Source organism: Euprymna scolopes, chromosome 2 (assembly GCF_053919585.1).
Source record: "Euprymna scolopes isolate OS-2025 chromosome 2, ASM5391958v1, whole genome shotgun sequence".
NCBI classification, from domain to species: Eukaryota; Metazoa; Mollusca; class Cephalopoda; order Sepiida; family Sepiolidae; genus Euprymna; species Euprymna scolopes.
The window spans coordinates 142,431,656-142,459,121 of NC_136483.1; the positions used below are offsets into that span (position 1 = coordinate 142,431,656).

The 27,466-nt window shown below is 33.1% G+C and overlaps 1 protein-coding gene and 1 non-coding gene across 4 annotated transcripts in view; one reads left to right on the top strand and one right to left on the bottom strand.

Moving 5' to 3' along the window:
• The window catches only part of LOC145296835 (microprocessor complex subunit DGCR8-like), a 128,357-nt gene extending 101,768 nt beyond the window's left edge, over positions 1-26,589 (bottom strand). The window contains exon 1 of one of the 3 annotated variants that reach the window (XM_080142971.1): positions 26,335-26,589. The gene's annotated coding sequence lies outside the window, so the exon portion shown is untranslated. Of the gene's footprint in view, positions 1-275; positions 326-702; positions 1,085-26,334 lie in introns of those variants that run through there. The other 2 variants (XM_080142963.1, XM_080142959.1) reach the window with 2 other exon arrangements.
• On the top strand, positions 17,460-17,576 carry Trnal-caa (transfer RNA leucine (anticodon CAA)). Its single transcript has 2 exons — positions 17,460-17,497; positions 17,531-17,576. It is a non-coding gene; the product is annotated as a tRNA-Leu (tRNA).
• Positions 26,590-27,466: the final 877 nt, after the last annotated feature.

Below are 27,466 nucleotides of genomic sequence, written 5' to 3' on the forward strand. Positions count from 1 at the left end.
CGCAAAGACTTCTTTCATTAACTTGAGCTTCTTAAAAACGAAGTCTCCTTTTTTAAAAAGGTTAGTTTGCAACATGGCGCCCCTGACATCCTAATTATTATTATTATTAGATATACAGTAGCAGGTATTTTTTTTTATAGAGTCAACGCTTCAACGACAGCGTAATAGGCTAAAGAAGAAAAAAAATCATGGTAAATAAACTACTATGGCGACAATAAATATAGATAGATGAATAAACTTACGCACATGTATGAGAATTAAATAAGAAAACCTACCCGGTTAGAGAACCTGCTTTCATATGAGAAAGTGAAGAGGGAGGGATGGTAGTAGTAGTAGAAATAATAGGGAGTAGGAGGCTAGTCTGTTAAGCGAATTGAGCATAAAAGGTCAGAGGTCACAAGAAAGGAAATATATTAAGAATAATAATTACGAAAAAGAAAGTAGTTGTGGCTCGTTATTTAAGTCTGAGAACATTTTAAACTTTGGAAATTTTAGTTGTTTTTTTTCCATCATTTCTGTTTAACTAAATCGACTAAGGCATACAAAATGCACCCCCCTACAAAATCTAGGTGATTTTTTTAGTTGGTACTAGCTAGGAAGGTTCCGTTTTCAAATAGTCCCCGACTATCAGTGTAGTTTTGTAAGCTTGAGATAAAGAAGAAAAAAATAGATTAATAATGTGTAAGCAAAACTTATACTTACGAATAGCTCGCCAAATTAGTTACGGTAATTTCGCGACTCTTTTTACTGAAGGTTATTCCCCCACTCACGGTGTATAATGTGGTACAAGGGTCGAAATGAAGCGTACTCTGGCCTGCAAAAAAATACCTAGGCAGCTTCGTCGACATTCTCCGTTAGAGGCGCCTCAGGCGATTAACAATAAACTACCCCCTCCCTTCTTAAAGAGAGAATGCAAAGCCTGAGGGTGTTAACTGCACAGTGCACACGATCAAGCAGCGTACCAACCACCGTAGTCAACAGGGAAAAGACCATTTCGGAAATAGTGGTGAGAGAAAAAAACGGAAAATATTTTTTAACATGTACTTTACCGCGTCTTGCATCAAAACTTCCGCGTTGCACAAATAATCATATAAAATAAGGTCTGAATCGATTAAGTTAAAAAATAAGAAAGAGAAAACACAAGATTAAAAAAAACAAAAAACGTACTTTTTAATATAGATTAAAATCGATTTTTAAAATATGTCGTTTTAAGCAAAAACAATATTACGTACTAAATTGACATACCGAAAAACCGAAAATGAAAATATATAAAAAAATTAACGAAAATCAGCGAGTGGAAAGTTATTTACAGTAAAAAGAAATATTTCACGGAAAATTGGGTAAAATTACATTTTTCTTAAATGTTATAAAGTAGACATTAAGAGTCTATACACAACGGGGAAATAACCTCGAACGAATATCTTAAATTACTTGTTCATGGCTGCAATATTTGTCTATAGTGATAGATTTTTTTTTAACACAATAGCAATTGATCTACTTGATAAATTTTCGTAAATTTTGGACGTATTACTATTTGCAGCATGCAAATTAAGTACGTAACATTGTTTTTGCTTAAAACGACATATTAAAAAAAAAAAATCGATTTGTTGACTGTAGCTTAACAAGCGCAAAAAAAACAAAAAAAAACAAACAAACAAAAAAAAACACAACTCGGTATAGAAGGCAGAAAGATACAAAATAAATTTGCTCTCTCAATTACCCTAATATTTAAAAAAAAAAAAAAAAAAAAAAAAAAAAAAAGACTTTTGTTCATATGAAACATATCGCCACTGTAGGAATAACGGACTACTGTGATAGAAGCCAAAGTTATAGAAAACAACCTGAGCGGGGAGTTGGGCAACAAGATGCTTGTTCATATCACATTTAAATTTCTGCATGTTAGTACGGTCAGGGAAACAGTGAGCATACAGGGAATTTGAAAGGCAAGTGATTCGGGGAAAGAAGTTATTAGAGTAGAAAGTTTTCCGGCATTTGAGGATTTTCTACAGTAAAGAAGTGAGATTTGACTATTAGTCGGGTTGGTTGTGGCAAATTACATTGACGGAATACAACTGATACAAGTTCATCAGAGCCTGTTTCATAGGAGTACTCGTAAAACAAGCAAAGGGGTTCTAGATTGTGTAGAACCTTTTAGGTTAAAAATTCTTTATTTGCACTTTGTCCAAGAGGAAGAGGTTAATGCATCATCAGTCTAGATTGGTAACAATACTCCATGCACGGGCATTTTTTTCTACTTATTAGCATTCCTTGGCCTTCGGGACAGGATCAAAGTGTAGTATCTGAATACGTGTTCCCCGCCTAGGTGTGGAACGCGCAGTTCTGTAAAGTTAAATTAAACAAGTAGTCTCTCAGCTTGCTGAGTGTGTGTTCCATCCCTCCCCGATTAGGAAGCCTCCAAGATCCCCATCCCCTCTTACCTGCAATTTTTGTTTTCACCCCTTCCTCTAAATTTTACCCATCTTGGAGAAAAAGAAATACAAACTAACCTCCATCCCTTACCCAAAAAAATTTTCTTTTCTCCATTCACCCCCATCTAGAGGGCATCCCCACCTAGAGACTGACCCGCAGAAGCGAGGTTCCTTTTACAAACCTAGTGGAACGGGCAGTCTATCAACTAGACGGGGTTGGGAGGGTCCTACTAATCACCTTTTGTTTTTTCTTCCCCCTCCCTCGACACAAATGAATTATTGTTACCATTTTATTGTTATCTTTTTTGTTTTTACACGTCAATAAAAAATGTTTTAAAAATTGGGAGTTACTAGGACGTCCCCCAATATGAAAGGGTGAATGCGGTATTATGGTGAAAGAAGATACTAGCTGGGAGAAACTTTTGACTTTGTTTAGTTCTGGAGTGACAAGGATGACCAACGACCCCCAAAATCCCCCCTTTTGAGTTGGCCATGTGCCTAAGTTTTTTGTTCACCGTTAATTTTACTGTATTTTTTAACATGAATAAAAGATTTAATATCTCAAAGTGTAGTATCTGTTCCGGCAGATGCTGCAAGGTATGACTAGCTATGACTAGCAAAGACCAGATGTGGGGGCAACCCCACATGCCTGACCATTAACCAGCTCCCATTTCCCACCTCTCGGGAGCTGGTCCCCTTTTTCCCTTCCCCCTCCCTTCACTCCTCACATTAAAAATCGGCCTTGTGCCTAATTTGCTCGGTGGGGGAGCAAATAAACACCATCTGTTCCGGCAGATACTGCAAGCTATGACTAGCTATGACCAGATGTGGGGGCAACCCCACATGCCTGACCTTTAACCAGCTCCCATTTCCCACCTCTCGGGAGCTGGTCCCCTTTTTCCCTTCCCCCTCCCTTCACTCCTCACATTAAAAATCGGCCTTGTGCCTAATTTGCTCGGTGGGGGAGCAAATAAATACCATCTGTTCCGGCAGATACTGCAAGCTATGACTAGCTATGACTAGCAAAGACCAGATGTGGGGGCAACCCCACATGCCTGACCTTTAACCAGCTCCCATTTCCCACCTCTCGGGAGCTGGTCCCCTTTTTCCCTTCCCCCTCCCTTCACTCCTCACATTAAAAATTGGCCTTGTGCCTAATTTGCTCGGTGGGGGAGCAAATAAATACCATCTGTTCCGGCAGATACTGCAAGCTATGACTAGCAAAGACCAGATGTGGGGGCAACCCCACATGCCTGACCTTTAACCAGCTCCCATTTCCCACCTCTCGGGAGCTGGTCCCCTTTTTCCCTTCCCCCTCCCTTCACTCCTCACATTAAAAATCGGCCTTGTGCCTAATTTGCTCGGTGGGGGAGCAAATAAATACCATCTGTTCTTCAGATGCTGCACTTCTATTTCTTGTTCTCTTTCAGTGGAGGAGAAATCCTTCACGACTGAGACAATTTTTATTTTTGTACCTTTTCTCCACGTTAAAAAACGACCCTGGTGTCTAACTCTGTCCCGTGGGGAGGCATAGTAAATAGGTACTTATTAGCATTTGTGTGATGGTGTTAGATACTGGCAAGGCAACACCGAAGTTATGCTAGTTGATGAGTGTTATGATTGGTGTAATATTTGTAAAAATATGTTATCATAGCAAAATAAAAATTTACAAATAAAATTATATATATTATTTAATTGGAATTCAGATGAGTTTTATTTATTTGTTGTGGACTATTATCCTCATCTTTTTTTTTTTTTAGCTATTGTTTCATGACGTTTCAGCGAACTATTCCTCTGGCCTTTGTCAGGTGGTAACCGCGACGGGATAGAACTCTGAATCTTCTAACTGCATCTACAGCAATTACCACCAGGCCAGAGGAACAGTTGGCCGAAATGTCATGAAACAACAACTTTACAAAAAAAAAAAAAAAAAGATGAGGATAATAGTCTGCAATAAATAAATTAATAAAATTGTTTATGTTAAGATGTTTAGTAAATTAAGGAATGTAGAACGTAAACAATAATTTAAAAATAGATTGACCTCTAGAGTCTCATGAAACATTAGGTAGAGGTCATTTTAAAGTGGCGGAGACTTTAGACACAGTTTTGGGAAAAGATATGATGATTTGAGGAATCAAGAATTGGGAGTGAGAGAGAATGGATCGAGTTAAACAGTTATAGCTCCCAGCATAGGAGATCAGAATGCATTAATCTAGGACCAGTAGTAGTTTTCCAATGGGGAAACATCGGTAATAAAAGTTGCTGAAAAGACAACCTGAGATTTGTTGATTTATTGGGATGAATCTTCTTTGCAGGTTTTCCCGAAGATTTGTTAAACAAGATCAGAGTTGAACCGGGTATATTCTTGTGACTGGCGCGATGTTACAATTCCAGAGAACTGTTATTTGTCCAAGTAAATGTTGTTGTAAGTTTTATACCACTAGACCATACATGAGTTAGACACACCTACTTAATATACACCCCTCCATGTTATACAGAACAAATATTACATATTCGTTCTGGCACTGTAATGTCATACAGACCCCCCCCCCAATAATACAGCAATGGGACAGATTATATATGTATGTATATCTTTAGTTATGATTCCAAAATCAGAAGCTGTATTTAATTCACTCAGAATATTTTATTCATACTTTTTATGTAGTGTGTCTCACATGTGTTTTGTTGAATAGCGGAAGCTCACCAAACAACTTGTCAGAGACGAATCCATGTTCCTTAGAAAGCAGTTGGAAAGTTTTTTTTTCTTGGAGTGAAATGTTGAGCAAAGGAAATATTTAATGTTCGCAAAAACATAAGAATAAAAAAAAAATACACTTATTTATTGCAGTGTTTATAAGCATCTACCCTGGAAAAAAAAAAAACTGAATTCAAAGCACACCCAAGGAATCCGTCTTATGCCCCATATTTAATTTTGAAAAGGTTATAGCCATATTTTCAAGGTTTCATATTTAGGTTCAAATTAAAAGCAAGAAATCAAACAAAACATTAGGAGATACTATTTTTAAAATATTTAAAATAATAAAACAGCCTAAAATTTACTTAGATTCATTAGCCAATTGAAAGTTGCTAAAACATAATTTACGAAATATATATATGTACATACACATACATTAGAACACTCTGGATGGACGTCCTGACATTTAATAATGGTTAATGTTGGCCGTGTGGTTTGTTCCTTGCTAATGGAGTCAGAGATGGCTTCATATCGAGGTTTGAATCTCCCAACCAGCTGTAATCATGACTCCCTACACTGATGATTCCCGAAAGGTTGGAACACTACTGTCTGTAAGCATTTAAAAATTATTATAGTAATAATTATGTCAGCCCCTTTAAGAACTCGGTTCTTATGTTGAGCACTTTAAAGTTGAAATGTAAGTCGATCACTTAAGCTCGCATGCAGATCATGTTATAATCATTAGATCATTCTGGATGGATGTCTTGACATTCAATAGTAAAGGTTTAAATTTCAACTGTATTTCTTGAGGTTAACGTTGGCCGTGTGGGTTGTTCTTTGCTAATGTAGTCAGAGATAGCTTTGTGGCCAGGTTTGAATCTTCTAACTCGCTGTAATTGTGACTCCCTATGCTGATGATTTCTGAAAGGATGAAACCCTAGTGTCTGTAGGTATTTAAAAATTATTATAGTAATAATTATATATATATATATATATATATATATATATATATATATATATATATATCAGTTATTTGTTAGTTTTAAAAATGAAATTATATTTATGAAAGTATAAAAATAAAATTATTGAAATCAAAATAACAAAATTTCAAACATCACAATAACATAGCCAATGCATAATATTCCCAAAATATTTTAAAAAGATTTTAAGTGTTTTTAATAATTCTTAAGAAAAACCAAACGAGTGCAGAAGGTGTTTTCAATAATTCTTTAAAAAAGTAAAACTAATTTCAATAATTCTAAAACTAATAATCAATAATTCTTAATTAAAATAAGACCGTAAAAACTTTTCAATGATTATTAAATAAAAAAATATGATTGGAAAAATGTAAAAAAAAAAAAAAAAAAAAATAAATAAATAAAATAAATAAATGAAAGAGTACATGCACAGAGGAGATATAAATGCAAGGGGAAAAAGTGACAGAGCTGATTTGCCTTGTCACTGCTTCTGGTAGCAGTCATGGCGAAAGTTAGGAAGTACGAAGTGCATTTTTTCATCATTATTATCAGCAGCTTATCCAGCCATATAAAAAGGCTGTGTTTCTTTACTGAGTTGGTACTTGAGGCCTTGTAGCTTAACAAAACTATCTCTATCAACAATCTTTGTAAGAGGAATCATTGTCAAATGAGTTAGCGTCATCAAATCATGTTTAGAATGGCAGCAATAGTAGTTTCTTGTTTTTATATCGCCCAATTTTTTTCTACTTTTTCGTTTTTGTTTTAATTTCTACAATTTCAAAATACTTGTGACAAACACTGTGCAAGTCATATTAGCTTTTATTCTTAGCTTGACAAGTTCTATTTAGTAGTAAATTCAGTACATAACATTAAAACATTTTTTTCACTGCAGGTTTATTTTTCATTTGTTTTATGATTTGTAAACACTCATCTTCTGCATGCATGCATTCTGGCCATGCCTTTGTCCTCATGTTCGAACACTGCTAGAAATTATGCCCAAATGAATCCCTGAATGCAATAATTCACTCTATAGGCTATGCCTTGATTTTTTTTAGACAAACATTGTGAATAAACTAAAAAAAACAAAACAAAAAAAGACTAAACTGTTTAAAAAAATGAATACAAAAAATAAAAACTATTTTAAGCAAAAAAAAAAAAAAAATACCTGTGCACTATTTTGCATAAGTCCGAGAAACAAAAAACAAAAAAATAGAAAAAAGAAATAGTCCAAAATTTGTTATCCCCCCTTTCACGCACAAATATGCCCTCTTCCCACCTAAAAAAAAGTTGTTGGGGCTTGTAGCACAAATATGCCCTCTTCCCACCTAAAAAAAGTTGTTGGGGCTTGTAGCAGCATTCACTTGGTGGGAGTTAAGCGTAATCCAGACAAATTCACCATATTTTGCACCAGCGTGATCCATCCATGTTGCTCATCAGCCGAGTCCTCTGCAAGATTAAGCCATTCCAACAACGAACACTGAAGATTCGAGAACCTGAAACACGCTCCAGATCTGCTTTGATTGTTGACAGCCAGGTATTAAGCTGCCCACTTCTTTCTTTCTTCCAGCCTGCAAGTGTATTCATAGCCACCAGTTGGCGAGTGAACTCATCTTGTGTATGCCAAAGGATGTACCCAAATCAGCATAGTCTTTTGAGCAGAATTGATTCAATGCCTGGAATATCACATCTGGTGTGACTTGTGGCATTGGGAATCTTGTCAGAGAGTCTGACCCAACGAATGCGATGAAGGCAGTAGAGATTGAAAACGTCGAGCAGGTTGAGATCCTCCTTACATTGGAGTCAGGTTTTTGCAGCCGTAGAGTAGAATGGAGTGGTCAAGGGCTTGGGAGATGCGGGTTTAGGTGGGAAGTTTTATTACTAGGTGGGACTAAAGAAGCTTTTGAAGATGGCAGAAAGCAGCCCGCGCTTAACTATTGACTAATTCGAATAAGAATCTCATCTTTTCTCTAACCCGTAATCATGAAGATTGAAGCAAGGTATTTGAACTGGTCAACCTCTTCTTTGATTTTGCCGTTGAGAGTCAGTATGACTCGGTACCATGGCTGAAAGGACCTTTGTTTTGGTCGCGATAATTTTCATGCCCACTTGATCTAATTCAGCACCTGTTGAATGTCTGCATAAGATTTGCCAAAAATTGTGACACCAGAAAAATCAAGATCAGAGATTGTGCAGGCACATCCAGCCTTTGCACTTATGAAATCAGCAAAACTTGTCATAAAAGTACTGATATCACTCATTATCATAAAAGGACTGGTATACCTGTGCTGAACAGTAAGGCAGTCAAAATGGTCTAAATAGGTATATGCAACTGTGACTGATGATTAACTCTGCCAGTCAAACTCCCTTCCATGCGTTCTTGTCGCAATGTGGATTCTGCAAAATGCCTGGGTGTGCAAGCAAAAGTTTGGAACTATAACTGAGTTGAAAAGCCAACCTGCCTTTGGGTTACCTACAGAAGCTTACAAATGCGGAGGAGAACTGCTTTCACAGACCAACATCCATCTCACAACACTTCTAATGAATTCACGGACTACTAAGCTCTATGACCAATACTAGGGCTTCTGCCCCCATCCGACATATTCATCCCTTTGCTGTTGGGAAGCTTGACAAGTATGCAAGCTGACCTCCTGCAACTCAAACGCCTATGCTATGTCAGATACTGGAACATAGAAACACCGAAATCTGCGGAAGCAGAAGTGCTAATAATCCATTACCTCCAGATATGGGGTTGATTCCTCATTCTAAAGTCTAATTTATATATCTTTCTTTTATTTAAATTTAGCGTTAAGTTTTCTGAGCTTTTTACCTGTGATGCCTCTCTCACTTTTCCAAGTAGAATTCCATTTTTCTTTCTAGACAAACTAGCATAGAGTGTACTATTACAACAATACTTTTTTTTTAAATCAAGTATTTATTTAATAAAATACATAAAAAATTAATAGACAATGGCTGACTAGAGTTTACAGACGGAAGGAAAGAAGAGAGAAGTAATTTATGAGACGAATCGCTGATGGGGCAGTTTAAAAAATAACATTTATAAATAAACAGTGCTTCTTCGCTATTAGAGCGAAAATCAAAATATAGAATTTCATTAAAAACTAATGGTATCTACTTAATTGTTGTGTCGAAATTATTAATAGTAACATATCCCAAAATTACGAAAAACCATAAAGTAGAAAATTAATTATTAATGAAAATAAGGAACTCCTGACTCTTTTGTCTCCGTATTTTTCGTCTAAAATTTTAATCACGTGATTACAGTGTAGCGTCAATAAAATAAATCATTCATTCAAATGCCGCTTGTTATGGATTTAGCTGAATACGATATTAAAAATCACTTTATTGGTACTTATGCACTTATGTTACCAAGCTGGCAGATGTTTTGTAACTATTTTGTATTGAGGTGATGTAACTATTCTGTACTGGGGTGGTGCTGTTTTTTTTAACTATTCTGTACAGGGGTAGTGCTATGGCGTGCATGCCCCAGCACTCCCCCCCCCCTTTTTTTTTTTTTTTTTTTTTTTTTTACCCCAAACAAGGCACATTGCCACTTTGGTGTAGGGGGCTACTATCAGGGGAAACATCTACTGGGGTACTATGTAGGGATTTTGGGCAGCAAGATGTTGATTCACGTTGCACTTGAACTTATGCATGTCAGTACAGTTGGGGAAGCAGTGACCTGGAATGGAATTCCAAAGTCTAGCAGTTTTGGGGAAGAAACTACTGGAGTAGAGAGATCTTTTACATCTAGGGATCTCTACAGTGTGGGGGTGGGATTTTGCAGCTTGTCGGGTCTGTCGAGGGTGTTCACGTCGTGGGGGCACAATTGCTTGCAGTTCAGAGCATTCACCATTAAAATACTTGTAGAACAGACAGAGGGATGCAACGTTTCGTCGATGGGACAGAGGCTGAAGCTTAGATGCCAGTTTAGGGCCTATCAGATTTGCGACTCTCTTTTGAACCCTGTCAAGGAGCGAGAGACTAGTAGCCGATGCACCAGCCCAAATATGACAGCAATACTCCATACATGGGCGAATGGTGGCCTTATAGAGGTACAGGATACTTTCGGGTGTTAGTAGTTTTCTAGCACGGTAGAGAGAGCCCACCTTCCTCGCAGCGGCCCTGGCAATGCCCTCGATGTAATTGTTCCAACTCATGTTTCCTGTGAACGTTAGGTCAAGGAGCTTGAAAGACGTACTCTTAGATAAAGAGTCGTTGGCCATTGTGGTAGAGAAGGGTTCTTGTAATTATTGAATGAAACCAGTTTAGTCTTGGCGGCATTGAACGTGACCATCCATTTTTGTCCCCATTCCACTACTGATTGGAGGTCATCCTCTAGTGTTTCTGCCATTACTTTAGATATATGTTCATTTGTTTTCCTGTCGTGCCTGCTATAGAGTGTGGTGTCATCAGCATATATACCCATCTCAGAGGCAATTTTGTCGGGGAGGTCATTTATGAAGTAGAGGTCCAAGGATAGATCCCTGGGACACTCCCGCATTTATATCATATTATTTAGATGTACGACCGTCGAGGACAACCCGGATTTTTCTCTTATCTAAGAAGGATTTAATTATGTTAAGTATTCTACCAGTGATACCGTATGATCTAATCTTCCTGAGGAGACCCTCATGCCATACCCTGTCAAAAGCCTTAGATATATCTAGAGCTACCGCTCTGCCCTCTCCCGCTTTGTCCAGTGAATGGTATATGCGTTCAGAGATTACAGTGAGGATGTCTGCTGTGGAACGGGCTTGTCTAAATCCATATTGTTGGTCGGTCAGAAGTTTAGCATCTGTAAGGTGCTGGACTAGGTGTATTAGAAGCCGCCATTGAAAAATGTCATATATGAACTTGAATAATTCAACTTACTATCTTTCGAAGCTTATAACTACTTGAAAAATGTAATTCAAACCCTAATTTTTTTTTCAATTAAAGGAGCAAAGACCAAATTTTAAAAGAGTAATAGGTTTAATAGCAAATTATGCAATATTTATTTTTTATATCGATTTTCTTTAAAAAAGATTTAAAGAAAATCAACAAAATTTTACTTCGATAATAAAAAATATACATAAATTCCAAAAAATCACTTACCTATAAAAACTACTATTCAATGGGTACTTCCATTGTTCATTGTTAAGAATTTATCCATATTTATATTCATATTCCATGTCTTTTTTAAATAAAATACTTTTTTAAACAAGATTAAAAAAAACGCGAACTCAGATTTTTTTAACTGTTCAAATAAAGGGAGACAAACGTCATATTTTATTCGCTTTTATCTTCCAGTGGCTCGAAAGGGACATAATTAATATCTCTTTCTATTTTGTGCTGTAAACCAAAATTACTATTTTGGTGCCTCCATATTTAAAAAAATGAACACTGAACACATTCACTCGACAGATTTTTTTTATTCTCTTAAAGAAATACATGAATTTTTGATTTAATATATTTTAATTCTTTTTTATCGAGTGAATTTTTTTTTTAATATCTAAAATAGAAAACATTGAATGAAATAGAAAAAAATTGTTGTCAGCATCCAATATGTACTTGACAATCTAAGCATAACATATACTTCCACTTAAAAAAAAAAAAAGAAAGGTTTCATATTTTGGACTTTACAGGTAAATTTCCGAAGAACACTGTTTTGTTTTGAATTAGAATATTTTATTTATTGATCTTTTATCTCCAATTTGTGATATAAAACTTTGGTGAGTAAATTAATCATTAAAATTTTAATAGACATTAAAAAATGGGGGGGGGGGTGAATTTAATAAAAAACAAAAAAAAAAAAACGTTTGTCTAAAATATTATATTTGGTTTATTGCAAAGAGCATAAAATTTCACATTGACCCTGAAAATATCGTAAAAATTGAACCAATAGAAAGATTTTGATAGATTTTTAAAGTTTAAAAATTGAAAAATATTAAACTTGTAAAATTCCATTGATTTCATTACGTAAAAAATGTGACGTAATCCCCCACTGAGGAGCGTTAGAACTACGCTGAGTTAGCTTATTTCCAGGTGACGCCAGATAACCCAAGGATTTAAGATAGAGAAGATAAATATATATATTTTATTTCATGTCAAAATAGATATTGTTTGAAACCAGAGAAATATTTTTGCAGCTAAAAGTTGATGACAGGAAATTTCACGTATCACCTTGTCTGGCCTTAGTGAACTCAAGGTCGGATGTCAGAATTGACATCGTGAGAATTAGTAATTCAGATTTCAGGTATGGGAATTGTGCCCACGCAGGGATCTGGGGCTTTTAATTTCGTCGCGAAATCTTATTGGCTGGGGGGGGGAAGTTTCCACCCCATCCACATACCTTACTATATATACGATTGTCGTGCTAAAATTAGTCAGTTGGAGATCAGTTGAAGTTGGGATTTGAGAAGAACAGACTGTATAGAGACGTGACCCCTCCCTTCCTCATCCATCTGTCTGTCGCTGTCTGTGAAGAAATTTGAGACTTTGAAAAAACTTACAAAAACTGAATAATATTTGTAAAAACATTTGTACATAATTTTGCGAAATTAACACTAGATTAGTTTACATGAGTTGTCTTTCTTACTGCCTGCTGCTTCGATATTCGCTTTTAGCATACCAGATTTCATGTAACAACCTCAGAGAAGACTAGACTACATGAACCGAGATTTCTAGATAAAAAGGGGTCCTTAACGACCTTCTCATGTGAGGGGTTACAAAAAAAAAAATAATGGTTGCATGAAGGCGTGCCGGAACTTTGTAAACAGTTTTTTAAAAAATAATATTTCTATTATTTTTTAAACAACTTTAATATTTTATTTTGGAAGTATATTCCATAAAGAAAATAAACAACCCACTTTAAAAAGAGAAATTACGAGTTTTTTATATTTTATTCGCAATTTTATGTTGGGGTGTCAAAAATTCCCCCCCAAATTCTGATACACCTACCCCTGCCCCCCTCCCCAATGTACACAGAATTTTTGTGAAATTCTAAATGGTATGCAACTTGATAAATGTCGGCGCGTGACTGACGTAAAAACAGTTAATTAAACTGCAGAAGCACCTGTTAAACTACACAAGTTCTGTAATTGAATACCCCCCCCCTCAAAAAAAAAAAAAAAAGAAAAACAACGTTTGGCGCTTATGTTTCTGTAAACCGCTTGTGAAAACTTTTTTAGATCAATTAAAAAGCATGAAAAACTACGTAAGACAAAAAAAAAAAAAAGAGAGAACCACTTTTTTATTTTTTAAAACTTCCTTATTTCAAATGGCCGCTTAAAGTTTCCTACACGGTGATAAGACACTTCACTACGCCCGTGAACGTATCAATGCTTTAACCTCAAGAAATACAGTTGAAATTTAAACCTTTACTATTGAATGTTTTATTATTGAATGCTTTATTAGAATTGAATGCTTTATTATTGAATGCTTTACTATTGAATGCTTTATTAGAATTGAAAACCTAAATTAATTGAACGCCAATAGTATTAGAATATTCTTTTTTATTTTTTTTTAAAACAAAAATGTTTATCATGTACGAAGTGTTGTCACGGCTGTTGTTTTTACACTGGTGGCGGTAAAACGGTTGTTCAAGCTTTTGTATGGTGTTTAAAAAATGATAATTCATAACTAGTTATATTTTATGATGCAAAGTGTTTTTTTTTTGTTTGGTTACTGATGTCCATATATATTGCTTGTTGTTGTTGTATCGTATCATGTAAGAAAAACACTACTACTAAAGGCGGTAAAATGGCATACAATAGTTTCAAGGTCCAGGGGGTTCATACCATGCAAATGATAAATTTGCGACGGGTTTGATAATCAGATTCGTTGTCTGCAACCTCGAATACGCCTAAAAAAAAAAAAATTAGAGTGGACGGTGTTCTGTAGGGACTGCCAAACGATTGTGAAGATTGGACCGCATGTTTCCGTGACGTCAGATTTGTGTGTACTATACGAACTATGGAAAAGCAGAAGCGACTTAATGATTTTTTAAAACCTTTGTTTATCTTCTTCAAACTGCAATTAATAATTAATCTTTGTTATAATTTTGTTAGGTTTTAAGATTTACACAGTTTAATGATTAATAATATAAACATTTGTATATTTAATATGAAATACAGTTTTACTGAATGTTCATTTGGTTAACTACGAGGTTCCATATTTTGTTCGGTAAGAGACAAACAAAATATGAGGTGGGGGGGGGGGGTCTCCAAAATGCTGATATTTGTGCAATAATATTTTCAAATTGATTTTAATCTGGCGATAATATAAACATGACTCTTGTTAGCTATTTTAAAACTTAATAAAAAAAAAATTTAAACAATTAAAAATCTATGTTGTAACGAAACATTTTGAAATATGGAATTTTAATCGTTTTAATCTTTTAAAAATTAATCAATGTTTACGAAGTTTTTTTCTTGGCAATTCAACTGATTATAGTATATATTAATTCGAAAAAACGGTATTAAAAAAAAACAATATTAAGTTTATATCAATTTTTTAATTGCAACTTCAAAATAAATTTTTGTTCAATATGTGTATTTAAATTTAAAAAAAAATAAATATTTTTTACTTATTTGAATTCTCATGTTTCATAATAGAAATTTCGATAGATTTAAATATATTTTGTTCGAATTTCGAAAAAATAAATATGGGGGGGGGAGGCACGCACTAAAAAAATATTTTCCCTCGTATATTTTACGAAACTTCATTTTATATGTAATTTCATTCTAAAATGAATAAGTATCGAAAATTTCACGAAAATCTGACCATTAGTTGATTTTTGCTAGGTTTATTAAATACGGGTATGTTTTCACGTCCGGAATGTCTACTACATGGGAACGTTATTTTAAAGCGCCAATTATGTAAACACGATTTTCGTCTCGCAATTTCATTATTTTCGTTCGATGAAAAATTTTTGTAAAAATTATTACTGGTTTATTTTGCCCTTCTTTTAAATGGTACAAAAGTTATATTGATAATATTAATTTATAATAAAGTTACATCGTGTTACATATAGGTAGGGGTAATTTTTGTGGTGACTTTTGGCAGTCCCTAGTGTTCTGTCATAGCGTAAGGTAACATTTATCCCCACCCCCTTTTTTATAATTACAAATTTAAATCATGAAAATATTCAAACGGTCCTTTATCTCGCTAAGTCAATCCCCTCTCCAAAAAATATACATAAAAAAAATAATAATAATAATATATATATATATATATATATATATATATATAAAAATTCAAATTTTACGATATCTTTTGTTTATGAATTTGTTAGGTGAAAGTACAAAATAGTTACAAAACCCCCGCCAACCTGGTAACATAAGTGCATAAGTACCAATAAATTGATGTTTAAATTAAACTTAAATATTAAACTTTAATATCGTATTCAGCTAAATCCATAACAAGCGGCACTTGAATGAATGGTTTATTTTATTGACGCTACAGTACACCGTAATCACGCGATTAAAATGTTAGACGAAAAATTGGGAGACAAAAGAGTCAGGAGTTCCGAATTTTCAAAATAATTTCAAGTAAACAGCATGAAAACGGGGAGTAACTGCAGTCTGTCTTATTACAATTAATGGCGGGTATCACAGAATCATGAAATCGTCAAAGTACATGTTCTATGCACTAATCATTAGTGCATAGAACATGTACTGCATTTAGTGACTAATGCAGTAATTTTTTAACTAATTGCGACATGACAATTAAGTAAATAACATTACTTTTAGTTGAAATTGATAGAAAAGGTGATTTTTAATGAAAATTTAGACGAACCTGTACGAGAGTGCCCACGTGCCCACCATCCACCAACCTTCTTAAAATGCGCGTTTTTCACCATTTTTTAAAAAAGTTTTTTGTACAGTTTAATGAAGACATTAAAAAATGTAAATATCGAAAAAAGGTTATTGTACGTATTCGTTTTGAACTGAAGATCTCCGAGAAAAAAAAAAAAAAAAAAAATTCACTTAATTTGATCGAGAATTTTTTTTTTTTTACCGCGGAAAAACACTTTTTTATGAGAGCACGTTTAAGGTTTTCTTAATTTTTGTTTTGGAGTTTAGAAACGTCACGGAGAGATAACTCCAGTTAAAGCGCTGACACTCCATCCCCATCTTTATTATTAACTTTTCTTCCTAAAAATCGAACCTTTTGTTTGTTCGGTATCATAACAAATTGTTTTTTCGCTGTAAAACAAAAACTACTTAATGAAATTAAGTGAAATTTTTTTTCGAAGAACTTCATTCCATAACGGATACGTACAATTTAAACTTTTTTCGATATTTTCATTTTTTTAATGTCTTGATTAAACTATACAAGTACAAATTTAAGTATCATATTAGCAGAAAAAAATTAATAACTTTTAAAAAGGGGTTCTAATCACGTGATATGTCGGTAAAGAAATGGTCTGGTCAGGTAAGCAATAACGGGTACTCATGCACTGAGAGTGATCCGTGCTGAAATAATAACGTTATTATTTAAAAAGCCATTCTTAACATGAGAAGGGTGCTTTGCTTTGTACCTATTCTGTACTTTAACCTTACAATTGAATAAAAAAACATAAAACTTTAATTAAACGTGGAAATACGATGTAAATATAGCGCGGATCAATCTCTGTATTAGCACCCAACGTTATAACGAGAAAGAAAAACCCCCTTTTTAAAAGTCATTAATTTTTTTTTCAATTTTTTTTCTGATAATTTGATACTGTAGTCTCTAATCTATGATAATCGTCGGAAAAAAAAAAAAAAGTGTACTACTGCAGGTCCGCCAAAATTCTTTTCTTTTTTTTTCAACTTTCGATCTGATAACGAAGAATCACAAACAGTTTTTTTTTTTTTTTTTTTTTATTTAAAATATTTATATCTTTTATAGGAATAAACCGCAAAATATTTTTCACGTTAGCGGCGCTAACGGTTAACGCCTCTAAAAATACTTTTAAAACGGAATAATTTATCCATCACTAACTAACTACTATCAAAATGACTATTATACTACTACTACAGCTTTGTCTTTTTCCTATTACTGCTACATTTTGTTAAGTTAAGGTTTTAATTCGAAAATATATTTCTATTTCTTTATAAATACCAGAGAATAGCATCAAACAAATCACTAAATTTTCTTTCTTAGAAAAAACATACCGATTGGAAATCAGTAATTTTAAATAACGAAATCGTGTCAGTTAACGAGCAAAAATGGATCGACTACTTTATTAAAAACAATAATTATAATTTAAAAACCAAAATAATTTTATAATTAAATATTAAAAAATATAAATTAAAAACAAAAATCTTGTATGGTTTGTATAGAATTAAAAATCGAAAAATTATTCGAGCTGTCAGGATGGCCGAGTGGTCTAAGGCGCCAGACTCAAGGCACAACATGTACCTTTACCAGAACATTGAGTTTTCTGGTCCACGAATGTGGGCGTGGGTTCGAATCCCACTTCTGACAGATATTTTTTTTTTAAAGAAATTATTTAAAAACAAAAAAATTAGATTTTTAATTCTCAAATTATATAACAACTGCTGATGATATATATATATATATATATATATATATATATAGTAAAAAAAAATAATTATATATATATGCTTACGAATCCTAGCGTGGATGAAACGCGGAATATTCTGTGTAGCTTAATTGCCATATATATTTTGTTACTACCTAGCTCAACCTATGTATTGAGCACTGTTGAAGTAAATACTTAAACATTGTTACGCATAAAATTATACTTTCGTATATTAATTTATGTGACTCATTCATTTGAAGTAGTTTTAATATATATATATTAAAACTACTTCAGATGAATGAGTCACATAGGTGTTTGTTATACTGTACACAGATTCGAAATAGTTGTCAAAAAACAAATATATAACAAATAAATATTATCAAAGGCAAGATAAGTTACTTTTCTACCAAACTGGATATATTTTTCGTGTTTTTATTCAATGTAACATGTTTATTCAGCTCGAAAAACATGCAGTGTTTACGGATGTATTGGAAAATTCAAAATGGCGCCCAACACTCTCTTTAACATGGTAAGTTTGGAAAAATGTATTATAAATAATAAACTAGACAAAATACTATTAAAAAACACCGAATATATGTCAACTTATGTCATGGTAACATATAATGAGCGAATTTCTAACAGTATTTTGTCTAGTTTATTATTTATAACATCTTTTCCTGAACTTACTGTGTTAAAGAGAGTGTCGGCCGCCATTTTGAATTTTCCAATACATCGGTAAACATTGTATGTTTTTCGAGCTGAATAAACATGTTACATTGAATAAAAACACGAAAAATATATCCAGTTTGGTAGAAAAGTAACTTATCTTGCTTTTGATAACATTTATTTGTTATATACTTGTTTTTTGACAACTTTTTCGAATCTATGTGTACAGTAATACAAACCCATTAAAAGTAAATATCCTGACTAATTCCTATTTTAGCAAACCAAAATTATTTTTTAGAGTAAAATAATGTATCCAGATACCCAATACTATCAATCAAAATAAAAATGAAATTCTTTTTAAACATGGCGGAAAAAATACACAAATAAAAGGTGCTTGTTAGAGTCGACAGATCGATAAAAAAAAAAAAAAAAAAATCACTTTAAGCAAAAAGCAATATTACTTAATTTATTGTCATGTCAAAAATAGTAGTATATCCAAAAATTACGAAAGTTATCGAGTAGAACAATTGTTATTGTGTTTAAAAAAAAGTATCGCTATAAGCTAAAATGTTAGTCACCGTTAAATTGTAATATAAAATATCAGTTCTGAGTTATATACCCTGTGTGAACTCTTCATCGTGTAATTACTTTATAACATCTAAGAAAAATGCAATTTTACCCAATTTTCCCGTAAAAAATAACTTTCTACTCTATGAATTTTCATAATTTTTGGATATATTACTATTTTTGACATGACAATTAAGTAATATTATTTTTGGTTAAAAGAACATTAGGCATCTCCAAACCGCTGTGTAGAACATCATCATTGTACACATTAACAAGTGACGTCATCATTTCGTGTTTACTATAGTCTGGATCAATTTCTATGGAAGATCATTTATCCAGAAATTTATGAATAAAATGGACAATAAAAAAAATGGAAAAAAAAAAACAATATAAGACTTATCTTTTATAAAACAAATAGATTTTTAATAACGAACTACACTGAGGATAAAATTAATTTTAACCTGTTCTGTTGATACATGTACAGGCGTCCGTACTTTTTTTTTGAAAAAAAGGCGCAAAAATTGATTATCACCCTCTGTCCTTTTAAATAATCAAATCCAAACCATTTTTTTAGTCTATTTTGCTTTTGCAATTTTTATTATCTCAAGAATCATACATTCTATTATATGAATTGGAAACCTGTATATAAAAAAAATCTGTTTAAACTTCATATTCATTTAAAGCTTTTTAAAAAATAATTATTTTTGGAGAATTGTTCTTTTTTTTGTAATTCAAACAATTATATTACCAAGAAAAAAAATTATCAAGAAAAGGTGTTTATTTTTTTTTTTTAATATATATTTCTTCTAATATATTTGACAAAACTATTTTTATTATGTAAGTTTATTTAATAATTAATAAATATCGAAAATTTCAGGACAATATGACAATTATTTGATTTTTGCTAATTTTTAAAAAACTCACTACATAGGAACGTTGTTTTAAAGTGTCGATAATGTAAACACGATTTTTGTCTCGCATTTTCATTATTTTTGCATGCTGTGAAAACAAAAAAAAATAGTTTATTTGAAGCTTCTTTTGAATGGTGAAAAAGTTAGGATGATATAATATTAAATTAAATTACAGTTACATCTTGTTACATACAGGGGGGGGGGGTAAAACTGCGGCACCCTTTGGAGGTACCTAAAGGATATATTTAAAAAATCGATCTGCCGACTATCTTAACAAGCACCCAAATAAGACTCTAAAAATATTTAAGGAGATGTAACCAATTTTAGGTATGTTTTGCATGGATAAGAGGACGAAACGTAGTCACGAAACAAATATATAACAAATAAATTTTACTCCTCTACCTACATGGATAAGTTTTTTGTGTTTTAAACTTATATTTAAAGTGTCACAAATATGCGTGCTTGCACGTACACAAATGGCCACCACTGATAAAATAAGGAATTACATTGCTTAATATCTGGAAAACTAATTGTTTGCGGCAAATTTTAATGCAGTATTCGTTTTCAGCATACCCATGACAACCTAAACAAGTTGTCATTTTATAAAAGTGATTATTAGGATGGAAAGTAAGTAAAAAATTTATCAAAAAAAACTTTCAGGTAGCCCTCCCCCTCCTCCTAAAAAAAATGTTTTTGTAAAATTGATACTTATGCACTTTTATTACCGGACTGAAATAATAACGTTATTTTGAAAGCTATTCTTAACATGGGGAGGGTGTTTTATAACTATTCTGTGCTTCCACCTAACAATTTTAATAATAATAATAATAATAATAATAATAATAATAATAATAATAAAGATATCGTGAAACTTAAATTTAACCTGAAAAACTATTTAAATGAAACAAAAAAACAAAAACAAAAAAAAAAAACAAAAAAAACATGGTATCAAAAGTGCAAAATCATCAAACAATTATCATTATGTGGTCAGAAAGTGGGTGCTAATTTTACATTAAGTTAATATAGAAAAGTAATCCCCATTTTTTTTAAATAAGTAATTTCTTTGTATCATGAAAACTATTTCTATCTCCGTAACTACAAACAAAAAGATATGAAAAACATCGATTTTGTTGTGAGATGCAGGTTACAAGCAAAAAAAAAAAAAAAAAAAAAAAAAAATGCAGGTTCAGAGATAACCAGAAACCGAAGAACGTCTCATAGAACAAATAATTACTGATACAAGAAACCCTGAATTACAGAAACTGCTGCTATCTAAAGGCATGAAGCTGACGCTTCAAGAAGCTCTAAATAGTATGTGAACGTGAACACACAAAGCGTCCCTAAACTACAGGAGACAAATGACCGAGATTCAAGGAAGTGATTGTCGAGAAATAGACACAAACAAAATCTAGTGTAAACGATGTGGAAACACGCATCAAAGAGAATAATGCCCAGCCTGGGGTACCTCATGCCCAGCTTGCGGGGGGAGGGGGGGGGGGGAAAGAACCATTGGGCAAAAATGTGCATAAACAAAAATGGAGGGCCAAGAAGATTCACTCAAGCCCGAACGATGCATTGAAGAACCTTAAACAACCACACAAAAATAGAATAAAAAAACGGAACAACCGTATCAGCTTAGTGAAACCAGAGCCAAATGACGTATGCCGAGAATTTGAATGATTAAGTTTCGATGCAATTCATCAGTAAAAAGATGATCGAACTGAAATCTTCACTGAACGGAAAATAGGGTTTCCTAATAGACCAGGATATTTATTTGCCCCCCCCCCCCCACCGAGCAAATTAGGCACAAGGACGATTTTTAATGTGAGGAGTGAAGGGGAAATGGGGACCAACTCCCCGGGGAGTAGGGGAGCTGGGATAGTGACGATTGGTATGAAGGGTTGCCCCTACATTGACCAAAGTCTTATATGTAAGGTTTCCCGCACATATGGTCTTTGCTTGCAGTATCTGCCGGAACAGATACTACACTTTAATCCCGAGACCAGGCATTCATCTATTAAATGCAAAAGTGGACACAGGTGCAAAAGGAAATATGCTTCCCCTGTGAACCTTTCGTAGGATGTTCCCAGAAAAGATAGATAACCTAGGACAACCAATCCTAGGTTTGACAAAAAAAAAAAAAAAAGAGCACACCATACTAACTGCATACAATGACTCAGGTATAATGCAGCTGGGTTCAATTTGCATACAATGTGCACAAAGCTAAATGGAACACACTTAAATTCTTTGTAGTTACAACAAGGGGACTAAATAAACTATCTTTAGCCATACATTTTTAACGTTTGATTTGACGATTAACTCTTTTTTTCATAAGCGAGATATATATATGTGAGTAAGGTGATTGATAATTTATAATTAACAATCGGTTTCATAAGAAAGAACAAACAAATCAATAAATTTTTAATTACAAATTATCAATCATCTTACTCAATATTAAAATAGCTCTGGGATATCTATGCCTATCGAGCTTATTATATGTCTGCACTGCAACGAGCACTGTTTTATTTTATTTTGATTTTATTAATTTACTAATACATTAAAATATACTCTGTTCTTCGGCCTGTTCTAATCCCCTTAAAATAAATAAATAAATATGTTGAGAAAAAAAAAAAAAAAAAAAAAGTGGTAGTAGGAAGGCAGGCTCGAACCCGTACAACAAAGGAGGAAAAGAACGGGGTAAATCCTAACGTTTATGCTGTTACGACCACCGCCAAACCGGAAGCGACATTTTTTAAAATTAACACTAGGCAATGATAACTTTAAAAAATATCGGCGAAAAAAGTGACCCCCCCCCCCCATGTAGAAAAGTGCCTAGTTGAAGGGGAGGAAGATAATGTTTTTAGCCAATTTTTCGATATTTGTCGTATGAAAGATCGAACTTTAAAACGATACTGATCTTGGTAAAATCCGTCGCCTCTATTGAAAGTTTAAGGCAGACATGCAAACATATATTTATATATTGGTAACAAAAAATTTTCGACCCAAACTGATAAAAAAGCTTGCCCTATCTCTGAATACGCTTTGTATAAAATTCAAATATTTAGACCAGAAATTGTCTGAGTAATTTGGAAGCGACCGCAGAGGTCAATTTTTTTTAACTGACCCCTATTATAACCCCTTAAAATTTATTGTTTTGGGCTCAAATCAAGTTATTAAGTTAGATCCATGTCCAAGGAATCTATATCTAAAATTTCTAGTGGGTAGACCCAAAATTGTCGGAGGAGTTTGGTAGAGTTCTCAAGGGTCAAATCGTTGAACTTTGACCCCTTAATTGCCAAATTTCTGGCCAAAAACCGAACACATCGATTTTACCAAATCTCAGTAACCTGTATATCAAATTTCGAGTCTGTAGACTAAAAATTGACAGAGTTATTGCGTAGGGAAATGTACACAGACACATTTTCACACATATATATATATTGTGCCTACATAACCTCCAAAGTTAAGCAATGGTGAGACTGACCAGTACCAGATGGGTCACCATTTGGGGAATGCTAGGCATCGTATGTGTTGAAAACAACTCCTGCATCTAGTATCACGGTTGGGCCACCGTAGGTGAATAAACAAGAATTATCGTATTTTTAGCAAAATGTGCAGTTATTTATCGATTTTTGCTATCGATTCCTCAAAGCATTTCTCATCTAATGGTATATTAGCAATATTGGGCTCACTAAAAGACAATTATTAATTTCAAAGATTTAAAAATTTGCAAAAATAATGAAAATACATAATTTATTTTTTTTTTTGCTAATCTGAAACATTTAACAAATTTCACACTTCAAAACACAAAAGATGAAAAATAAAACACATTCAAAATTAGGATTTTCAACCTTAATATCTGATACGTGCGCAGTTGTTTTTATTTTTTGTTTATTTGATCTATAATCCTTACTCTTCCCACAATACAATATATTTTGCTCAGTTTCGGCTAATTATTTAAGTATAATTGTACCCACAAATAAAGAAGGGGATTGTAGGTAAAATATCGATTATGAAAAAAAATTGCACCATTATAAAGTTCATTTTTCACTTAATCGGTGAAAATTTTGTAATGGATAACTACTTGATTTTTGGTAGATTTTTAAGAGAGACTCCGTCAGAAAATACTTACTCCCCCCTTTCGTTTTGGCCTACTACAGTAATTTTTTTTTTTTTTTTTTTTTAAATATATGGCTTCGTTTTTCGTGTCTTGACTCCATTCCGTTCTATAATCAACCGTATCCACTTCAGATAGGTTGATTTTTTCAAGCACTGATCTTGGACATTACCTCGAAAACATATAAAAGTCGTCATTTTAAAGAAAATAATCTAAAAAAACAACAACAACAACAACAAAAAAAACGCAACTTTTTAAAAAATCACATTGATTTTCATCTTTTAAATATTCTAAGCAGTTAGTTCTTTGGGTCATCATTTGACTAGTTAATTTGAATCACGCGAGACGAAACCTAGATTTTGAGGCGCTGTTTTACAATTTGTAGGTACGCGCAAAATGAATGGCGATGCTCAAAAAGTATAAACATTTTGACCCCTCCTTTTACCTAAAAAAAAAAATCACCCAAAATCAGGAAATTAACCAATTTGAATGAGATTTTCAGTATTTATCAAATGATGATCGAATATAATGAACTAATTATTTTTATTTAAATCGAGTGGAAATGTATTATTTTGTTTAAAGAAAAGATACCTTTACTAAAGTTATAGTTTTCAGTAGTAAATAAAAAACGCAACTTTATTTATTTTATTTTTTTTTTATATATAAATAAAGCATCGTAATTTGTAACAATAAAAATAAAATAATTTTTATAGGAACATTACGAAAAAAAGCCCCTAAATCCGTATAAATGAATTCTATATAACTCGAAGAAAAATGAATTTCTCGAACTACCGATATCACCATTGAATTAAGCATTGCTGATTTAATATTTTCACACAAAAAATATTTCTACTTTTTTTTTTTTTAATTACGGGTTTCGCATAATTTTTATATGCAAGATTTTAATAATTTCCTTGCTCGCAAGAATGTGAAACTTTCGCCGTAACATATTTTTTTATATAATATTGAACAATAATTAAAAAAAAAAATAATTTAAAAATAGAAACATAGATAAATAATTAAATTAAAAAATGCAAAAATTAATACAAACGTTCAAAAAAGGAATGTACGGAGGCGCGACTGGGGGGGGGGACTTCCTCGCTTTTAATTACATGACGTCATTTTCACAGTATTTCGACTGCCTGAAATTTTGGGCTTCGTAATTTTCGTGTTTACAAAATTTTAGTTTGTTGCGTTTTGCGAACGCTGGAATCAGTCGGTTTTTGGCTAATTAATTTATATTTTGTACAACACAAGCTGTTTTTTTCTTTTTTTTTTTTTATTTAATTCAATATCTTAGGATTTCACTTTACTAATTATCTTTGAAATAGACCCAGAAAACTAATATTTATCTTTTAAAGAATTTTTTACAATGACTTTATTTAATTTCAAAAGTTAGCTGAATTGGGTAGCTCGCCGCGAAAACATTTTCATAACTTTTTTTTTCACGTGTACAAATATTTTTTTCGGTACTAGTGCACATATTGATCCGTGCGTGCTGAAATAATAACGTTATTTAAAAAGCCATTCTTAACATGGGGGGTGTTTGTTTTGCACCTATTCTGTACTTTAACCTTACAATTGAATTAAAAAACATAATAAAACTTTAATTAAACTTGGAAATACGATTTAAAAAAATAGCGCGGATCAGTAAATGCACTAGCACCAAAAAATTATAAATCAAAACTAGGCCCCCATTTTTGTCCGTCCATTTTTGCCCGTACCTAACAATTTGCCATTGTTCTAAGGAAGGCAACTCAACAAAGGGGGTGTTGTGGCGGTCGTACTTGCCCCTATACCCCCCCCCCAATGTAAACCGAATGTTTGTGAAATATTAAGCGGTGTTTTCTGCTCGGTTAACTTCGGCGCTTTCGCGTTACTTACGGAAAAAAGGGTAATTAAACTGCAAAAGCACCTGTTAAAAACTATACAAGTTCTATAATTGAATACCCCCACAAAAAAAAAAAAAAAAACGAAAAACATAAAAAGTATGTTTTTTGCGAACAACCGCTTGTGTAAACTTACAGCATTAGCATTACCGTCCTAAATTATGAAAAAAAATGAACAAATCTCTTAGTAAAAGAGTTATCTCCCTTAGAACAATGACAAATTGTAAAACAGCATCGATTGTGATTAATAATGGCATAATGACGGAGTAAATGAGCAGTAAAAAGAACATGGAAACATTTTAAGTAAAGAAAAAAAAACAAACAAACAAACAAAACAATAGTTACGTTTCACGAACTAGGAAATAGCCTGAAAAACTTGTGGGGGCGGGGGACTCCAACCCTTGACACTAACACTAAGTCAGCCCCCAATAAACAAGAATACTGCTTCTAACATTTAGGGTTTTCTGCTACAATAATACCTTTACTCTTTCCCAACTACAGCAAGTTTTTTTTTTAACATGCTGAGAGGAGGGGGAGAGGTAATCCACACCTTCCGAAAATTGTTTTTCCTTATCAGAAGTCGCCACTGTTGTGTGTCCAGCTCCTCTTGTTCATTCTTCAAGATCCAACGTTTCGCTGTTGTATATTAAAACTGGTTTCACGAAGGTTTTATACAGCTTGAATCTCCTCTGCTTCATATCTAATCGATCCCTCTATTTTTTTTTTTTTTCATAATGACGTGGTTCTTTATTAATGGCGTCAATGAAATAAAAGTATGGAGACTTTTCACAGAAAAGCAAACTTTAAAGTTACAGACACTACTTCCGGTGTAGCATCAAACTCTATTACGTAAAGTTGAATATTAACTTGAAATGACGCTAGTATTAAGTTACGAGAATACTTACCGGACAAAGGGGTGGTGGTCACAACTCGGAATGTGACAGAGTTATTTGCCCTTTTCGTCTGCTCGGTGGGCCTTCTTTCATATTTTCTTTTTAAAATTTGTTTTCACGTTTGTTTGTGTTTGTATGCTCGGAAAAAAAAAAGTTTCTTCGCATCTTCAAACGGTTTCATGTAATACATTCTTATTTACTAGCGTGGTAGCAGCAGTTAATTTACCCACATACACTATTTCCAAATAATTATATAAAGACAGGGTGAGTGAAAAGTAGGAAATGTTTGTCGTAGCATAAGAGGCAGACTTCAAAGCTATGTAAATCAAGAAGGAAAACAGTTTGAGTGCTGGCGTTGATAAATAACATTTTGTTTACATTAATATAATGGCCTTATTACATATAGTTCTACATATACGTGATCTCTTAATTATTTCTTACTGTCCACACACACACACACACACACACACACACACATATATATATATATATATATATATATATATATATATATATATATATATAGTCATCCATATAAAGTACTGTTTCATTGTATCACAACTCATCGGTACGGCTAGACTAGCACCTTTCCATAGCCGAGAATCGAATCCCCTAACCATTGTGTTGATAATTGGTAGTTCTGCCCACGGGTCCATGGAATCCGTGCTCATAAATGACCCCAACAAATGTCCATTTAAATAAACACTCATCCACCGCTTTTTACAGTGCCCGAGCTGCTTGTATATTTACAAACAAACAGCGAGCTTCACTTTATAGCTAATTTAAGTT